This window comes from Oxyura jamaicensis, chromosome 3, assembly GCF_011077185.1.
Source record: "Oxyura jamaicensis isolate SHBP4307 breed ruddy duck chromosome 3, BPBGC_Ojam_1.0, whole genome shotgun sequence".
NCBI lineage: Eukaryota > Metazoa > Chordata > Aves > Anseriformes > Anatidae > Oxyura > Oxyura jamaicensis.
The window spans coordinates 102,800,078-102,820,523 of NC_048895.1; the positions used below are offsets into that span (position 1 = coordinate 102,800,078).

The 20,446-nt window shown below is 44.4% G+C and overlaps 1 long non-coding RNA gene across 1 annotated transcript in view; it reads left to right on the top strand.

Annotated features, from left to right (window-relative positions):
• LOC118164024 overlaps positions 1–20,183 on the top strand; it is a 21,416-nt gene extending 1,233 nt beyond the window's left edge. The window contains exons 2-3 of the long non-coding RNA XR_004749305.1: positions 11,081–11,086; positions 20,147–20,183. This is a non-coding gene — a long non-coding RNA (uncharacterized LOC118164024). The remainder of the gene's footprint in view (positions 1–11,080; positions 11,087–20,146) is intronic.
• Positions 20,184–20,446: the final 263 nt, after the last annotated feature.

A 20,446-nucleotide genomic window follows, 5' to 3' on the forward strand; every position in this document is an offset into this window, starting at 1 on the left:
TTTTTTTTTTTTTTTTTTTTTTTTTATTGTCCCAGGTGCCCCCGACAAAGGGCGTTTTGCTCCTTCGGGGCTAGGACAAAGTGCATATCCCCGAGCCCCGGGTCGGTGCGGTCTGCCACTCGTCCCTGTTTGTCACCCCGCCATGCAGCCTGAGGGGCTTTTTCTCGTCATGAGCACTTGCTCCACCCGTAGGGACTCACAGCTTTCTTCAGGGATAGGTTTTCCAAAGCCATTTGTAATTCACAGAATCACAGAATTCACCACAGCTAAACGCCCCCCCCTTCCCTAGGATCCCGGCGACACAAAATTGTTCATAAAGAGTTAATATCCCTCCCCTCCTGATGGGACGAAGGACGAGCATTTGACATCAGCACCAATCGATATATTTACTTTTCCCCCCCCTCCTGATTTCACCTGGAGTTAGTTTTGAAGAGGTCAGAGACACAATGCACAGAGACCGGAATTTTAGGTTCGTGCTGCTGCACACGAATAGTAGAAGAGTGTCCAGTCATGGGCGAATAGCCATGAGTCAATTGCTGCTGTGCTGCTTGGACGGGTGCGTGATTTGTCTGCACTCATAGTGCCCCAGTCTTGGAAGAAATGATAACAAGAGAGCGGGTTTGTGCTGCTTGTCACGACGTTCAGCATACAAGACCCAGGAGCGGATCAGAGACGTCCTGCCCGTCAGGCCTGGGGCTAGCCCAGGGCCACAAAGGTCTTTGTGCAGCGCAGGGTGCCTGCGTGAAGTGATGACATCTCTCACCTTTCGCTTCAGCATCACCAAATTTAGTCATGTTCAGCAACTTCAGCATCCAGATGGAGTGATGAATTCTCTGAATCAACCTCAGGATGTTATCGTCTCAGCCCGTAGAGCTCTTGGTCTGTGTTTGGACTAGGGCTAGGATGATGCATGTGGAAATTAGGTCCCTGCTGTGAACAAACCACTCACTGCCTTTGTAATTTGAGTTTGAGATGCATTTATTCTGTTAAAAAGAAAAAAAGAAAAAAAAAAAGAACCTATTCACAATACCCTTTTCAAAGTTAATGAAACTCTCACAGAAAGAATTTTGGAAATGTATTGCTCTATTCCAGAAATTACTGTCCTGGCAATTTGCTAGTCTTAGGTTGCCTTTTTATTCTTCTTTGTCACTAGGATATTCTCTCATATTCAAAACCCCAAGTCATTACTTTCATTAACATGTGAAGGAAAGGCCAAAACTGACCAATTGTGCAACAAAACCTTGATTAATATCATGTCTCCGTCAGAGACGAAACGAACCATTCTATCTGTAAGGCACAGATGAGTGGATTTTACCTGAGGAAGGACAGCTGACCTAATCAAGGCTACCTCCTTCACGGATTCTGCTCAAAAATTGGGAAGATATTAGGATTAGTCTCATGCTCTGCAGATCTCCCCTCCCTCCCACCTACTGAGAACCTGCATTAGGATATGCAGAACTGTCTTTAAAGGCTGGGAAGCACTGGGTACAGCAAAACGATGTGCACAGAAGTGTGTGATGGATCTAGACGTAGTAGCACGTGCCATGCAGTCACTGAATACTGCATGGCCCAAGCATCTGCCTCCAGACCTGCTACGTGCTACAGCTGCCGCCTGTGCTTCTGTTCCATTTGGGGTCCTTTGGGCTTTTGTGTTTTAGGCCTACAGCGTGATATGGTTTTAAAAGACATAGCTGTAATCTCGTTTCCCCAGAGGAACCCTATCTCTGAGTAGGGTGATGACCTTTGGGAAGCTTTTATGAGAGGAGACCAGAAGAATCTGTTGTGTTTATTTTAATAAAGGTTAAGAGGAGATTTGACATTGTCTCGAAAGGAGGGAAAACATGGGTGCAGAACTGTTACTTAAATGAAAGACAAATGTGTCTAAAATGGGCATTGATTAATTTAGACTGGGAATTAGGAACTTTGGAATTTTCAGAGCAATGAGGTTATGGAATGACTTTTCTTCACCAAGGGCAGGAAGCCCAGCTGCTTTGAAAGTGGAACCTGATCAATTTATAAAAGTGCTTATGTGGTGTAGTTGCCAGAGACAGCAGGAGACTAAACTCCAAAAGCTTTCCAATTCTTTGTCTTTATTTAATGCTTCTTTTAATGCTTATTCCATGTATACTTTAATGTGCAGCTTACTGCACAGCACTACCCTCCACTGAAGAAAAAATACCAATTTCCGTTAGAGCGTTTCAGAAATGCTGTCGTCCTGCTAAACATTAACGACTTTATCTGTGTAATACCATTATGAAATGGGTGGCATTATCTTGTCTTATGTCCAGGAAATGAAAAATATCAACACTCCTAGATACCTCCGTGGAAAAATATAAGGCTTTCTTTTTTCAGTGTTAAACATTAAATCAAAGGCCTTCGTTTCTCCTTTCTGCTGCTCAATGTGTATTGAATGTCCACCTCCCATTGACTTCAGATGCACCTCCTGATGTTCAGCATCTTGGCAGCTCGCACTGCAAATTACCCAGTTGGGGTGGGGGAGAAATATGAGGAATATATATAATGCTAATTCCCGAGACTTACTGTGAACTTTAGGATGGAGTTAGAACCCGGTTTTCTAGAGGTGCAGTTATTCGACGTAACTATAAGACTGTTTTTTTGTTTGTGTGTTTGTTTTCTGGCAGAGCCAACCTCCCCCATCCCATGGTTTTAATTTCTGTAGCAAATGAAACAGAAGTAGTACAGGGAGCAGCTTCCTCCCCTTCCTCTGTATCAGGCCTTCCCTGTACACCAACTACGTGGCCCATGAAGGTGGTATCTCAGAGCAGACAGCACTGTGAATTAAGGTAAACAAACAAACAACAATCCCAAACTTAAAATGGAATAAGCTGGCTTCTGTCATGGGACTTAACACAGTTTGCCACTGAACATCAGTATGCTAGAGCTCTTTGGATCCACAGCACGGACCTGTACTATCTGAAATAGCCCCATCATGGGTAGCAGAGAAAAACTCACCCATTTTGTGTCCTCCCTTGAGTAGGAGGGAGATTCTTTACAACTAGTTGCATGTCTGCTCATTGGCAAGGGAATATATGTCACGTTTGCAAAGGCCTTGTGTTCTGGCAGTTACAGGGCTTCTCTTTTGCGCTCTTGCTACTTTACGACCTCTTCTTTGTCCAATTACTTGTTCTCTAATTTGCACTCTTCGGTGTCCTGCCTTCTGCTCAGATCCTGCCCATTCTCTCCCCATCTTATTCTCTTTCCTATTATTCTTTCCCTAGCTGTGCTCTCTGCCCTTCTTTTCTCAACTTTCAATAAAAAGAAAAGAAGGCTTGCTTTGAATATTTAGTAATGTTACACGAGAACTGGAGGATGGAGTCTGAGGAAAATTTTGCTGGCGATTTTAAGATGCTACCTGAGAATACTGAAATTGAATTATCTCTTTAGGTTTACTGTATTTGGGTAGTTTTCCTTGAAATCAGCAAAAGATCTAACCTCCAACTGGCCAACCTCCAACTGGCCAACTTCTTGATAAGCTAAAGGAGCCACTTCAGTAGTTGTAGATATTAGAGTTTTTCAATTAAATGGTTAAAAAGTTTATTAGCATGGGCAAAATTGGAATTTCCTCTGATTTTCCCTGTGAGAAAAAATCTAAACCATTTTATCTAAAACATGAAAAGCATTCTAAGTGTGGCCAGGCAGACTGATCTGTATTCAAGTTTGTAGAGAGGAACTAACATGATGGTCACAACTTTTCTACATCAAGCCATTACTTAGATTTATTTATATCCCACGTGGTTGGGAGACTTCAGAACAAAGGATTAAGGAGAAGACCTGCTGTGCACTGTTGTATTTTGTGTTCATATTGCAAAGATGCTGCATACATGCTCTTCTGCTTAAATTAAAAATAAAGGGTCACCCATGTAAGAGGTTAACGCATCTTCAGCGTCCAGTAAGTAACAAATAAATGTGAGCCAGTGGGATCAGGCTCGTTAGACTTTATTCAGCACAGGACTCCATATTGTATCTGCACCGTGCTGTGAGGAAGGCCACAGGACTTCTTGCGTTTTGAAAATACTTGCATGGCTTGTCCATTACTGGGATAAACTGATTGTTTCAGGGAGGACAAGCCTCCAAAGGAAGTTGTTGAATATATCGCTTATAATGGGTGCAGATTTCATGCAAACTGTGTTGTGGTGGGAGAAGATAAATCGAGGCATGTTTAGGTTAGGAAGGTGAGTGTCAGTGTGGGAGGCTGGTATGGAATTTCAATCTTGCTGCTGAGTGCCATTTGTCTGGCTTAGCTTGCTGCATGAAAAGTATATCTGTGCTGGGAGTCGTTTGGGCTTTGCTGCTGAAGGATGATATTGATGAATACTGGTATCTGCTGTAGGGATAAATGCTGCTGTAGTTGATAGACTGAAGCAGTTATTGATCATGGTTGGTAGCAAAATCTCAGCATTTGACACTTTCTTTTTTCATACCATTGCAGTCATTAATGTTAAATTCCATTTCTGTCCCCGGGGGTGAAATAGCTATCACGTTATTGCATACAGCAGTGTTCCTCTTCATTCTGTCCTTCTGTGTCATGTGGTGCTAAAGATTGGAAAAAGTTCTGGGGAGTACAGTCAAACCTCTTTTATCTGGGTGAGCTGCCTACCTCTCTACTTTGAGACATCTTCCCCTTCCCTTCCCTTCCCTTCCCTTCCCTTCCCTTCCCTTCCCTTCCTTCCCTTTCCCACAAGGAAGGGAGAATGCTCACCAAACACAGAGCAGTTCCTTTCTCCTTGCCATTAGGATGAAAATACAGGTCTCCCAGCACTGGTCCCAGGCAGCTCTGATGAACCTCTTGTGAAGTGGATCCAAAGCCCCAGGGCCTCCCTGTGCTGCAATTGCCAAGAGAGGCTCGTGGAAGGAGTCCCGCGGGGATTCCTCTCCAGGAATACCACACACGGTCTAGTTAGACACAAAGCTTATGCTCATCTCCCCTGGGCCCCTCTTTTTTTCCATGGCTGTGTCCCATCAGTTGTGACTTGCAAGCAGGAGGACAGAGCAGCCAGCTGGGGTGAATGACGTCCATGCACATTGAGGTGTGCCTTTTTCTTATGGAAATGAAACAATTTTATTTTTTTTTAATGGCTTTTGTTTGGTTAAATGCAGCTTGCTCTGCCAAAACACAATAAAGGGCCCACTTTTGCATGAACAAACAAGAGGAGCAAAAGTGACTGAGACTGCCAAGTAAATTTTGTCCTCCTGAAGCTTCTCCTATGGGGAGGTAACAGTAGGGCCCCAAGAATTAAGATAAATGCAGCTAATTTCCCTTTAATGGTGATTTTATTATGCTTTCATTACAAGTAACTAGTTCCCTTTTCTAATTATATAGCTTGCTTTTATCCAAGAAAAATTAGCCAGTTTATGGGAGCGGACCGTTAAAGTCACTCATCTGTGAGCAGTTCATCGTGGTGCTGGGAGATTGCGAGTTTCAGAAGACGTCTATATTGCAAGAGGTACGTATAGATCTGGGGCTCTTGGGCTGTTTGGCCAGTGCTCATGACAGATGAGGAAGCAGGTAGCGGGAATGGATGTGCATGGCGAAAATGAAATGCACGGGGCAGAGAGCATGAACCCTGCACACATCTAGCATGTCTGTAAAGGAGAGAGAAGGAAGGAAAAGAGGAGAAGGGGGCACTGAGGAGCGAGACAGAAAAATGTGCGAGGGTGTGCTGCTATGTGGAAAGACTTCATCAGCTGGTGGTTTAGTACATTCAGCGAGAGCTCTGCCCGCTGTGCCTTTGACCTCTGCACTTCTGGCTTTTTATCTCCATCTTTTCCTTCCCCAGCAGCTGCCGTAGAAGCTGGTTTTCCAACGGCGTGGTGTGACATGGGGAGGTTGCAAGAGAGCCTCGGGTCCTGTGGGCAGCTTGCTGCAGGCCACCCTGGTTGGTCTGCTTTTCTAAACCTGTGCGCCTGTGATGAGCTAGGGATGCAAGCAAGCAAAGCCAGTGCAGAGGGGTAATACCTTTTACTAGATCAATGAACAGTTGGGAAAATAGACACACATTTGATCCAAAAGCATCCGTTCCTCGTGTAAGTGAAATGCATCCCTTTGCTCTGTGCTTTATAGCATTAAGGCTGATAGATATTTGAAGGTCAGGTGTTTGTACTGGAACCATAAATTTATTTTATTTTCTGATTCTAGTACGGACAAACAAACTGACTGGTAGGGAAACCATGAACAATTATACCTGTACAATTAGGTACGGTGGAGTAATTCCCCATGTGAGAACTCTGTTCTAGTAAGAAAGGCACTTTTATTCTGAAACAGTGTCTGCTAAGGGAGCACTAGCAGCAGAACTATAATTATCCGATCATTCCCAGTGTTGGCAAACCAAAAGAACGAAGGAAGTAAGGGAGAGGACAGAAAAGACAGGAATGCAAAGAAGGCAGACAAGTGGTTAACCAGCGATACCTGTGGGACAATGCAGTGCAACCATCCTGTCTCGTGTGAACTTTATTGGTCAAAATAAAGGCTGTAGAAAGAATCAGATAAGAATTTTGTTTCAGAGTAAGATTTTTTCTCAAACTCTCAGTTTTGCAGCATTCTTCTGTCAGCTTAACGTGGCTTAATGGGTATGTATTGAATTTTTCCTTACAGTTTGTAATGTGAAGATTCTCGGTTAGGAGTTTAATTAGGACTCGGTGCTGCCTTCCTTGTACAAAGATCAGAAATTTGAGAACTATGAAAAATGCTTGTTAGGTGTCTACCTAGCTATATTTATCTGCCTGATAAACAATAATGATTTATATATAGAATGAAATTATCCCTCAGTGGGAGAGGGGGATGGCATGCATATATGTATGTATACATTTATACATACTTTAGGCTGAAATGCTCCTTGACAAGCCCAGAACAGGACACTACATATGCATCCGTAATAACTGAGTGCATTGTAGTGGTTAGCATACAACGTCTTCTCTTTACTGAAATATTTTATCACTCTCATATGCCATAATTATAAGCAAGCTGCTTAATGATAGCCTGTGCTCATGCAAATTGTATCACTTAACCACTTGCATTAATATTGTAGGAAGCCTCAAATACATGGGGTGAGCATCCATGGAGCTACGAGCAAGAAAAAAGCTCTACTAGTGGAAGAGTCTCTAGGCAATGAGTCGCCTCCTACATTAGTGGGATGAGCTTCCCTACGGGAAGTTTTGCATTCTGGAGAAACCTAAATGAGAGAGATACTCCACTGCCCCACACCCTTCTTCTCTTCATGTACTGCTGCTGCTAAAGAGGCTGTAAAGCTTCCTGTTGAGATAAAGAGCTATGCTTACAATGTGTAGCCCCAAACCAGCAAGATAACACGCTGCCGTTTACTGTGTTAGGCAATGCCATTTCTGTAGCGGGTGGTGTTTCTGAATGGAGAGATTCAAACGGGGAACTGATCCGTGGATGAGCGTGTGAGAAGGTTAGTCTGAGGGTGCTAGATGTTTGCGATGGTAAAGAGCAATATTGGGAGTTTTCAGATCATTTTCCACATACTTAAACACTAAAGACTTTCAAATAGAGTACACTACTAAACTAATAACTAAATTCTAGTATTTATTTCATTGTGATAGTTGAAGGGAAAGCTTTAGTACAAAAGATGATGTTAAATGTATAAAATATTCCATAAATCCCTGTTTTTCTGATGTCATAGGTTGCCACCTTTCTTGGCTATTTTATTCAAAACTTTTCAAGTTCCCATCATGCTATTTTTTATTTCATTGGGTTATTTAGATGTAGAGTGATTTTTTTTTAATTATCTCAAACACAAGAAACTTCTCAAAGTCAAAGTTCTATTGATCAGTTATTTTCCAGCAGCCCCTCCTTACATTTCAGCAGATAACTCTGGACCAGGGCCAGCTGTTGTTTCCTGGCCTCATTCCATTTTTTTTCCCTGAAAATGAATACCCAAATCGTTCATCATTCCCATACTATGGAATCAATGTGCATAATACAGAAAAAATGTCAGGCTTTATAATGTGATGCAGAAAATTAAACTCTTGTTACTATTTTGGAGAAGGTTTTCCTTCTTAGAATGCATAATTTAAAAAATATGTTGTGGCTGTTATTGTGGCTGTCATACTATCCCATACGGGAATCTGTGTCAGAATTATAAAAAAAATGATAGAAGAGAACCCGGGCAGACATTGTCCTAGAACATGTCAGAAACAAACTTTTTGTGAACAAATGAATAAAATTAATCCTTCTCCAGGTAACAGGCAATTTGTTCTTCTTCAGAACCATAAAAACAAGTGGCTTAAACATGTTGTTTCCCCAGATATGTTTTGTCCAATGTGCCAGATGCATAATTTTCTTTTTTCTCTTAGATAGAAAAAGGCAATAACCTATACCTGTCAAGCCCAGAAGGCCTTTCTGCTTAAAATGGTCTTAGTTTTTGGGACATCACACTAAGTATGATGTAGTTGGTGTACTAATAGGCTTTCTCTTTAGACCAGCACGCTGTTGTGTTCAGCTTTTTGAACTGTGAGGTAGTTATACTATTCTAAATCGCTCATCTTGATTCCAAATATAGTCCTAAGAAAAAGGGCCTTTTGTAAAGAAAGTTGACTGGATTTAAGGCTCTTTAGGATTGGCAGGTAGCTGTCACTGAGGCAGAAAAATCCTAAATGAAGAAGTTTGAAAAGTTTGCAACTGTCTTTCCTAGGTAGCTGCCCAGGTAAGATTTAGGCATGCTGGTGGCAAACAGTCCATATAGCAGTGATGTGAAATGGCAATGACTTCTCAGACCAGCAGTTGTTTAAAAAGTAATTGGTACTCCGGTTTTATGACAAATTTACAAGGGAGTTAAGAACCCCTTTGGGAGTCTTGTGGAAAAAAAATAATCATGCAGTAATTAAAACTACTTCATCAAAGCTTTACTGAATATGTATTTATTCTCACAGGGCAATAGAAGGATGTATCCTGGAAATGTCAAGTCTGTTTTCCAAGATCTTGTTAGGACATTTCCCAGAAAGACTGAGGTAGGTTTCTCTCTTGTGGGTTTAGTTCCAAGTTCCTACAATTTTAAGCATAGTGGCCCTACCATCTCTTTGTAGCCTGCGGAAGGCATTTCCAGAGGACAATTCTCATCCCACTGTACCTTTGTAGGTGTCTCTTCCAGGATCCTTTAGCTGCACTCCTAAACAAAATGAAATAGGCTGAACATAAGGCAAAGTCTAGAAATATCAGAGTGTTTGGATAAATATTCATTATGGCTGAAGTTTACTCCTAATGGACCAATGCAAAGACTATGTACTAATTAAGTGCAGATTAAGTTCATTCAGGAGGCACCTAAAGTGGTGATCAGGCCCTCACTGTGGTCTGTATGTAGGGCTAATTTTCATACTGTCCAAGCATCATTTGTCAGGGGGCTGACTTCTCCAGATTTTCTCCTTTTATATCATTCATACTTTCATTTCATACATTTTTTTCAGGTGGAGAAGAATATTCTGTATTGCTGATGCAATTGGTTTTATTATTATTCTTGGCACATAGCAGTTTAATTGGTTTGAAGAAACAGTAGTTGCAGGCCCTGATAAGTAGGATGATTGTCATCAGGAGTCATTTAGTGCTTTGCTGTCACAGAACACAAACTCCCTGTGACTCACACTCAAAGGATAAGGCCAGATTTTCATGTGGCGCTCATCAGAAGGAAATGTTGCCTGTTGTCAATGTGTGCGTCTTTTGTGTTCAATTAATTGCTTTAAGATTTTTCTTGCATGCCCATTGTAAGTTTTGTATAATTTGATTTAGTCCAACTTTGCATCTGAAGTTCTTCTGTTATACCTCTCTGGACACTTTCTGTTTCACATGTATCTCTGTGTGATGGGAAAATTGGAAGAGAACACCAATCGCAAGGTGAGACTATATTGATTTAGACAGTGGTTTAATGCTGTCAGTTATTTTTTCTCTGTCCAATACTTTCTCATACTTTGTCAGCTTTTTAGAGTGTTTCTGAACATTGTGCAAATGTTCTCATTTTGCTAACCACATCAATACTGAAATGATTTCTTCCAAAGTTGTACTTCATAGCATGGAGTATCCTCTTTTTGTGTGTGTGTGAGTGTGTGTGTGTTGTCCACTCAAACAGCATTTGCTAGATCTGTATGCAGTTTTTCACAACCGTATCTCAGGCTTCTGTTTTGACTGTCAAATAACATTGTGTCACTTGTAAATTCACCCTGCTCGCTCTCTTTTCCAGATCATTAGTCAAGACATTGAGCAGTAGTCTGCATCTTTGGTCAGAGTGCAGTTAATCTTTGGCCTCTGTTAAAGTAGAGCATGTTTTCCCAACTTCTTGCCTACACCAGTGACAATGGCAGAAGTTAATGCTGATAAGGCAGCTAAGAAATCTTCTTGCCCCTGTAGACCATAGCGTTGGTTGAAGTTTGAACCCATCTGGGTAAAAGATTATACTGTGAGCACCTGTGGTGGCCTCAGAATATCCCACGGTGAGTGTTTCCTCTGGTATACAGGGCCATGCAGTTGTTGTTGCCCATAATTTACCCACCTAATTGCCACCAGTTGGCAGCTGAATTCTTGGATGGGAGGTGAAATGTGGGCTAAGATCATGGGTGCATGTTATGCTCTTTAAAATGGGCTCAATCCTGCCCGGTGCACTGAAGATTGTACACAGTTGACCATATTGCACGAGGATCAATGTAAGGCTTTCTATGCCTTTTTTCTCTTTCTCTCATCAGTCTTTCTAGCTATTAACAGAAAGGGGTATTTCTGCACATAGCTTGTCATCACTGCGGTTCATTCAACAAGCCTGGGACAGTACAAAAGTCCTACAACCCCTGGAAATTCAGCTCTCTTTTTTGTTGGTAATGCTATATTCCCAGGGCTTCAACCTAGGATGACTAAGTCCTGGCACCTCTTCTATTCCCAAACGATTGCCTGGCCCCTGCTCAGCTAGGGGCTTTCCACAGTTCTCATGCTGCTGAAATATTGATGCTGCTTCATTGCAAAAGAGCTACTTAATGCCCATGTTTAAGTGTAAGAGCCTCATGCGAGACATTCCCTTCTTTCGCTCATGTCATCCCTCAGACGCTCAGAGGCCTCTTGTGGAAGGAGGGGGTTGGGCTGTGAGGGAAGAGATGTGTGAGCAGATGGAGGAAAATGGGATCGGATATCAAAACACCAGGATGGGATTCCCAGCTGAGAAATCTGAAGAAAAAGAAGTGTTTCATTAGGTTGAAATAGATGGTTATGTATAGTCCAATTTGGCAGGGGATATCTACTTTTCAACACTTTGCTAAGGCAGCTTCTGAGAGAGCCACTCCTGCTGGCCTCCCTCTCTTCTCAGGTCTCCCTTTAATTACTAACAGTAGAAGTGGGTGCCTTTGGGGAGGCAGTACGAGGGATGTTGGAAGGCCCTGTGCTTGTTCACTGAAGGACAAGAGCAAGTTTTGAGCACACGTCAAGGTAGGAGCGTGCCTGGTTGGCACCTTCTGCTTCAAACACTGTGACTGAACCCTGTGATTCACCCATGCTGCCTGCACAAGCATAGCCTAAACCTCCTCCTATAAGCGAGCCTATTTGGACCTCCCTCCTTCACCAAAGCAGCCTGAATTTACCTTGTTCACCACAAAATGCTCGGTGTCTCTCAGTGAGACTTTCAGTGCTAGCACATCCACTTTATTACTGGTGAAAGTGAATCTTACACCTCTTGGCATCACACTGTCGTTTTTTAGCCCTGCATTACTTTAGCAAGGGCTTGTCATGCTGTGCTTAGCTAGAAATACCAGGTGCTCCTGTTTCGCTGCTAAATGACGGGCTTCACAAGCTTATTGCAGAAATTCTGGTGTTAATCCCTAAATACACAACCTTATACTACGAGGATCTTCGGTTTTGTCCTGCCTGTGTTACTTTTTAGCCCACTTGTATAATAACCTGCTCTTCCTCTGCATTATGAGCCTTTGAATCTTGTGATATGCTCTGGTTTCATTAGCATGTTTTCATTTTCTTGTACCAAGGTCATTAATGGAAGTATTAAATAAGATCTGTTCCAAGGTCCCAGGCTTGAAGAAGCCCTAATTGGTTGTGCAGGGTATGTTTTGTAGATAAACAAAGGACACGGCACAGATCCTCACGGGAGCCAATCAGCCTAATCCTGGTGGCTTCTGGAGAGTTATTCTGGTTATTTAGAGGATTCTGCTTCATTTCAGTCTTTTTCCTGCACACAGATAGCAAAATAGTCCCTTGTCCTGTGGCCCGAGTAGCTTTATAAGGACAATGAAACAATTTGGAAGAAGCCGTGGTTAGATGGCTAACACTAACGTTGAGGTAGAGGCAAGACAAAAATGCTAGTGTCTGACTGCTGCATGCATTTGCAGCCACTTTGTGAGGACAAAAAATAGAGAGGGTCTTGTGCAGTTGTGGGAAGAGGCAGTGGATGCACCAGCTGAGAGCCCTGAATAGCAGTATAAGGAGGCCTCACAGAAATGCTGTGTGCTCTCAGGGGCACAGTCAGAAACGTATTGTGCTCCTGGTGTGACTCAAACAGCCACTTGTGAAAAATAGATATGCCTTTGTACAAAGCATTAGTCAAGCTTATTGCATGTCTTCTGGTGTGGGGTACCATTATCATGATTCATGTGTACGTTTTACCTTATTTTATGTGCAAAATTAATCGCACTTTCTGTGGAATGGAAAGACATTTTCAGTGATCTTAGTAATAAATAACACAGAGTACATTGAGCTAAACATTGAGCAAAAACTAGTATTAAGCAATTGAAAGCTGTTAGGAATATTAAAGGCAATGGGCTCCAGGGGGCTTATCTGGCCCTCCATGATCCCCAAGAGCTGTTGGGCTGTAGTGTACCAGCCCTTCTCCTGCCCTTTCCTGTCTCTCTTCTCTTTATTAGCTTGATGCTCTGGGGAAACAAAAAGGAGAAGAACAAGGAGTTACTTTCCAGCTTATAGAGATTACCTCTGTGCAATTGTCCTTTTCCTTTTCCTTTTCTTCAGGTTTGCATCTCCATTCTCACAGACACTTTACAGACCTAAATAAACCCGAAGTTACAAGGGTTTCATTTTCCCAAATATTTGCTGGTCCCCTGGGCCTGTTGTACAAAGGCAGTGTCTTGCTCTTCTGATAAATCAAAGAGAAATTTATTAAACACAGCTTAGATTGTTAGTTATCCAGGAAAGAAGCAGGAGGCTTGAGGGCTATTAACTGGAGAGATGTTTTGGGGTATGTGTGTGTATATCTCTGTTAGGAAGGTTGATGGCTGCATTAAGTACAGGGTAGCAAAGTGCAAAAGAGGCAAATTAGTAAGTGGGTACCTTTAGGGCTCACCGTAGGTTGAAGGAAGGTCCTATCAAGCATGCTGTCAGCCGGCAAAATCAGGTTTTAACTAGCATAAGGACAGAGTGGAAAAAAAATACATTCTACTCCCCCAGAATTGTGCCCCCAGACTAGACACAAGCACACCTCCACCCAGCGTGAGCAGCAGCAGAGAGCTGTGTCAATGCGCAGTCTCTGTGCTGTTGGAGAGCATCACGTTTGGCATAAGTTCATGCAATTCCAGCAGGTCAGCATGAAGTACACTGCAAAATGACAGGAAAGCTGCAAAGAATTCCCTATAGCAACTCTCAGAATTGCTTTATTTTGGCAAGTGTCTGCATAGGCTGAGCTCAGCAATTTCCCTCATTGTAATAATTGATGCTGGCTCAAAGCTGGGGCATTAATTTAACTGTAAGCCAGCAACGTGTCTCTAGAAGGTTTTTTCCCCCTTGTTCAGTAAGCACTGTAAGAATAAAAGAGCTTTTCCTTCCAAGTGATGTGGTTTTCTTTTTGCTGTCTCTAGGCTTTGGCAAGCAGGGCGAGGGAGGTGATTCTCCCCCTCTGCTCTGCTCTCATGAGACCCCACCTGGAGCCCTGGGTTCAGCTCTGGGCCCCCAGCACAAGGACATGGAGCTGCTGTAGCAAGTCCAGAGGAGGCCGCAGGAATGATCAAAGGGCTGGAGCACCTCTCCTATAAGACAGGCTGAGGGAGCTGGGGTTGTTTTGCTTGGAGAAGAGAAGGCTTTGTAGGCCTTGAACATTTGCTGTGTAATGTGTTCTATGATACCTTCTGGAATGGTCCTTTCCCCAGTCTGTGAGGTAGAGTGATGCTCCAGCTGGAATTCAGAGAGAGAACCTGAGCTGTCAAGTCTTTGGGAATAATGTGCAGTTGCAGGACACGTTCAGAGAATCATAGAATGGTTTGTGTAGGCCTCACAAGGGCAGAGAAGAGGGGCACAATCTGTTGATGCAGCCCAGGATGCAGTTGGACTTCTGGGCTGCAAGTGCACACTGCTGGCTCATGTTGAGATTTCCATCTACCAGAACCCCCAAGTGCTTCTCTGCAGAGCTGCTGTCAATGAGTTCTTCACCCAGTCTGTCCTCATGTCTGCAATTGCCCTGACCCAGGTCCAGCACCTTGCACTTGGACTTGTTGAACCTCATGCAGTTCACATGGGCCTGCTTCTCATCCCTTTGGATGGCATCCCTTCCTTCTGTCGTACTGACTGCACCACTCAGTTTGGTGTCATCTGAAAAATTACTGAGGGTGCACTCTGTCCCACTCTGTTGTCTGTGTCACTGATAAAGATATTAAACAGTCCCAAGACAGACCCCTGAGGGACACTGCTCATCACTGACCTCCGCCTGGACACAGAGCCATTGATCACCACTTTCTGGATGTGGCCTTCAAGCCAATTCCTTATCCACTGAGTGGTCCACCCATCAATTCCGTCTCTCTCCAATATGGAGACCGGGATGTCATGTGGGACTGTGTCAAAGACCTTGCAGAAGTCCAGGTAGATGACATCTGTCAATCTTCTCTTGTAAACTGATGCAGTCACTCCATCATAGAAGGCCAGCAGATTGGTTGGCATGATTTGCCCCTGGTGAAGCCATGCTGGCTGTCTCGGATCACCTCCTCGTCTTCCATGTGTCTTCACATTGCTTCCAGGAGGACGTGTTCCATTATATTCCCAGGCACCAGTCTGTAATTCCCCAGGTTACCATTCTTTCAGCCTAGATTTATTTCCTTTACTTTTATTGCCATGGAAGTCCTAACATTGTATCCCTCACCTGCTTTTTTCCTGCTCTAAGCACCTGCTAATGAGCGAGCCAGGAAGCAGCCTGCTCTAAGGGCCACAGACTCCAGACTTCAGTATGGGATTGCAGTGGTAAATCAGCTTGCCACCAGCGAGAATACTGCACAACAGCACTTGGCTGTTTGCCACAGCACCAGCAGGCAAAAAAACCAGAGATAGCTGGCAAAGTTGGGAAGTAGAATACTGTGGGGTCATTTCAGAAGGATGCACCCATTTCTATGCTGAATGGATTAGACTCCTCCAACAGCTTATTGAATCTGCCTCAGACTGGGTTTAAACCTCTGTCAGTTGTCAATAAGTAAAATTAGCTGCAGGAGCAGGCCCAGTTAACAGCAGTTTACAAGCTCTCCCACAAGCATCCTAGGTGAAGAGAAGGCCAACATCCTTACTTCAGTGCCATTGATCTCTCTCTCAGATCAGAAGGCCAAAAGGGAGGAGGTGAACGGGCTTGTGCCTCCTTTAGTTGAAGTCATGGAGCCACATCTGAAAATACAGCGTTGCTCTTTTTCATTCCTGTGTTAGTATTTAAGCTGTAGTTCCACTGTTGTGCTAGTCCTTAGGCTCCGAGTGCACAGGAGAAGGGATTGCCATTCCCCGTGGGGCACAGTTGTTATTGTTTATTGTGCATTGAGTATTAATCTCAATGCTGTTAAACTCAATGAGCCTGTGAAATGTACTGTATATAACTCTTATCCCTCTGACGTCCCTCCAGCTGGAGTCAGGCACGGAAAGGAAAAGAAAGAAAGCCCTCCTTTGACTCATCTCTTACTGGAGGAGATCACTTTTGTTCCATTTCCCCACATTCTTTGCATTCCTTTGCAGTTAGGTCTGGGTCTGGAGCCAGCATCAGCCAGACTGAGAGCCTCCTGCAAAGCCACAGGCTTGAGGAACAAGGATAAACCTCAGCAAATCTTCACCTGCAGGAGACGGGGAGTGTGCCTTGTACAGCACCTCTCTTTTTGCACTAAAGAATTAAGGATCTGTGTCTGCGAAGGAGAAGGTACATCGGGGACAAATATTTTATGTCCAAATCTCTTCCCTTTCAGTGGTGGGGGAAGGAAAAGTTCCCTCACTCTGGTGAATATGGCAGGACCAGCAGTAGATTTGGTCCTTAAACATGGGACATCATATTATCCACCCTCACGTGTGAACATTCATATTCCCCAAAATCTGGGCAGTTCCCTCGCATACTTCCAGGAGGGTTTTCCACACATTTTAAGGTACACTATATACAGTAAGTCTTGTATGCATAGAAGGGGCTCATTCCCATTCCGGTTGCAAGCTTTTCCTGCCAAATATTTGAGAGCAGCTTAGTTCATATGGTAACGTGGGTATGCATATGCCTGGATGGATCTGCTCTGTATGCCATTTGATTTCTCCAAGCATTTGTCCTTTGAAGCACTCGTCCTGAGGAGACACTTCCTTTGTAATTTTAGCTGAGAAACCACAGCAACCTGTTCTAAGGCAGCTTCAACGCTGAAAGGAGGAACACGTCCACAGCAGTGCATCATACCATTAGGGAAAATAAAGCTGGAATGTTGCTTTTTTTCCTGCTCAAAGAAAGCAAAGGGAAACAGAAGCCTCATAACCTTTTGTATCAACCTAATCAAATAGAGAAATGAAGGGCATCAAGTAATTTGGACTTCATAGCTGAAATCTAATCTCTGACAAATCATTTCTAGGATGTGCATCATGCCTGTTAAAGCCATTACACTCCTGGTAACAGAACTTGCACGCTAATTTGCGCAGCCCTTGCCACGAAGCACCTTGGTGATTTTCCTTCTGTCCTCATTTTGCAGAGGCAGGGAGGCTGAGTCCATGCTAAAACGCGCAGTCTGGCAGTGAGAGCCTGTCTGCCTCGCCCAGATGTGTCAGTTCACACTTAAGAGATATTGAAAAAGTTCAAAGGCAATTATCTGAGGTGGAGCTGTGTGTTTTTTCAAGCATTGCTGTGCAACAGGCAGTGATGACCTGTGTGTAATATCTCTGGGAAGCGTCTATCACTTTGTCATCATGACTGTACTTGGCATATCGGAGGGAGTATCACCGTGTGCATGACTGCTGCTGTGTTTGCTTATTTAGTCACCTCCATGCCTCTGTCTCAGCCGAACCCTCTCCCGTGTTACAGGAGCTGCTGAGTGAGGACATGAGGAACTTTCTGATGAAGAAGCGTTCAGAGCACAAGAGGTGACTGCACCTGGGAGCACGGGAAACCTTTGCTTGCTCAGAGCAGCTGCAGAACAGAGGCAGCTGTTTGACACAGCCCCTGCTCTCACCAGCTTCCACTGCATGGATGTCACTGAGGTGCTGCTAGTGTCCTCTGGCCCAAAGAAGGATCACGTTTCTCTCACACAAATTTCCAAGCTTTGTCTGATTCAAGAATTAGATTTAGCCCCTGCTTCAAGCACTGTCTGAGAGCTTGTTAAAACTGTATGTTAATCATCCAAGTTGCATTCCAAAACTTCATTTAATTTCCCTTTTTCCCCCCTCTCCCTAAATGCAGTTTCTTGCTTTTGTTTAAAGTCCTCTTCCTTGCCTGGCTCGTTGTGCATTCCAACACAATATCAAAATGATTTAGATTGTGGTGTGACACACATTTAAAATATTTGAATCGCAAGCCAAGGACTGGTTTATAGCTCATCATTTTAGCTGGAATCATTAGGAACCCTGAAGAGAGCTGGCTGAGCCCTAGGCCCGAAACACCGTGCAGCTCCCTTTTGCCTTTCAGAAGATCTGTTTTCACCCTCAAGTTCGCAAATGTTAGAACTCCCTCGGTCTATGAAATAAATAGAGATTGTGTTAACAGTGGTTATGCAGCTTTAGACTCTCAATTCCTTGATAAATATCTCAGAAGCATCATTATAAGCTGTGGGAGCTGGGGCTAATTGGTATCTCCGAACTGGCTGAAGGTCTCTGACACCGGGAGGGAGAGCCAGGCCAAGCCACCAGCGAAGCACGGTTCCCCCTCCAGATGCCTTCAGCAGGTCCTTTCCCAGGGCACAACCTGTTGTTTACAACAGAGGAAGTATTACGGCTGAAACGCAGTCCCCAGGGGGCACTTCCCCGCCTCTGCCCTCGGAGGAAGTCAGACACACCTTGCACGTGATCTCAGCCGCTGCTGTCTGACCTGTGCACAAACCTGGGGTGGGCAGAGACCAAAACCAGCCCTTGGCTGCTGTTTTATCTCGTAAAAAGCTGCAGGATTGGTAAATGCATGTGAGCTCTCAAATGCTGAGATGTAAAAAGGCCGCCGGGTACTGAAGTGCTTTTGAAGATCACACCCGGCGCCTTTTCCAATCCAAAGGTCACATATTGCTCTGACGTATCTGGAAATAAGAAAAGCAATCCTTCTCCTTGATGAGAGGAAGCTGGCACTGCATGCTTGTACAGGTACACTGCCCGAGTGGTAACACGGATTGTTTCTGGTTGAAAACCAGAGCTCCGCATCGTCAGGACGCTGCATCCCTGCTGGAAAGTGCTTTGACTCCATCGGCTCCTGGGGCTGCTTAGCATCTTCTGAGAAGTCCTCAGCGGTTTGCAGGAGCCGTGTTCATTGGAAAACTGTTCTCTGTGTTCCTCCGGATTATAAATAGGCTGTGTCCTTAGCTAAGGGCTGGTCAGAGTTGGGTTCAGCCAATGTTTCATCAACGACGCTATCTCTGTCTCAGTTTTGAAGGCAACTAATGTTTCAGAAGTGCTGAGCATCTGTGGTTCCTGGGCCTCTGGGAGCTCAGTTCTGAGTTGCAATTTATAAATTCAACTATGATATTTGTTCTGCATTTGTTATGCAAGCCGTGAAATGTTTTTTTCATAAAGCTCTTTTGTTAACAATAGGCCAAGTTAAGATGCAATGTTTTTTACATCAAACGTTGTATTCAGAACTTGCTTTTGATAAATACTAAACAATTTGAAGGAAGGAGATACCTCCCATCCCTCCTATGATCATCACTATGCTTAGGAAAAGACTATATGGGAATCCTACATATTGGTTTTCAGAGGCTGATGAAGCCCCTCAGCGCTGGCTGTGGGGGGCTCTGGGCAAAATCTGCTTGGGGTGGCCAGGACAGGTCAGAGCTCACATAAAGAAAATATCAGAAATATACTTAGTAAAATACTCTTGCAGAATGGTGCCCAGCTCTATAACCAGCACAGAGGAGAGCAAAATAACAGGAAAAACTGGGAAAAAAAAATGAGCAGAATTCTCTGAAGGTAATGGTTTAAAATCTGCCCTTATATAACTTGTTGAAGTCACCCAACATGAACCAGGTCCAGCGAACTCATTCGATTGCTCATTCTATAAATAGCTCCCTCTCTCCAGCCGCATGAGTTTAAGGCTTAATAGTGGTTTGGCAGTTTCCAGTTCTAACAGGGACAAACCTGAAGGGTTTGCCAGTTCTCAGCGAGGGAGGAGCCGAGGCATGGCAAAACGCCCCGCGACTCATTTCCATCAGAGCACACATGCTGACTTAAGGTTTGAGCTTAACCCCTCCACGGGATTCGGCACACTGGGTGTTCAGAAAACACTAGAAAGCCTAACCCTCGGCGGAGGCTTCCTTCCCCCTTCCCGCCTGCCAGCCTGACTCAGCGCTGGAGCTTCCGTGGCTCTCCCTGCTGCGTGGTGGCACCTCGGGCTCGTGACTGGCAGGAGATCCCCGAGTTCTTATACATGCCTACTGCTGTGTGGTTTTCTCAGGCTTCTGAAGAATGGGAGAAAAGCACCCTCCCCCCCCCTTTTCTTTTTCTTTTTTTTTTAAGCAATTATCACTCATAATTTGCTTTCCCAGCTCAGCTCTGTGTTGCTAACTCAGCGTGGAGTTAAGGGAGGCTACACTGGAGAAGCCCGGCAGGAAAGAGAAAACAATGGCTTGGATAAAAAACATGCCCCCAGCCAGAAACAGATAGCTGGGCTTAGAGGGATTCCTGAGCTCCAGTCCCTGGCTGCAAGGCTGCTTGTGAAGGCAGGGGAGACATGGAGGAGCTGAACTGTGCGAGTACAAAGCCAGCAGCAAGGGAGGGAGCAGGGGAGAGCCGCTGGGCTGCAGTGGTGGGATGCTGACGGCCCAGGAGGATGTAATGGAGCCAGAGCTGTGAGCACTGGCTGTGAGCACTGCTGGCTCCTCCTGCAGCTCTTGGGGATGAGCAAACGGGGTGTGCCAGGGCTGGGAACAGAGAGGATGTGTCGGTAAGGGAATAGGCTGGGGGAAGGATGTGTGTGTCTGTGGGGTTGCACCTTGGCTACGTCACCCTTTGATTTTCGGTGCGGATGAGGAGAGGAGGGACATGAGCTCCTCTGCTCCCTGAGCATCCCTGGGGAGACTCCAGAAGGCA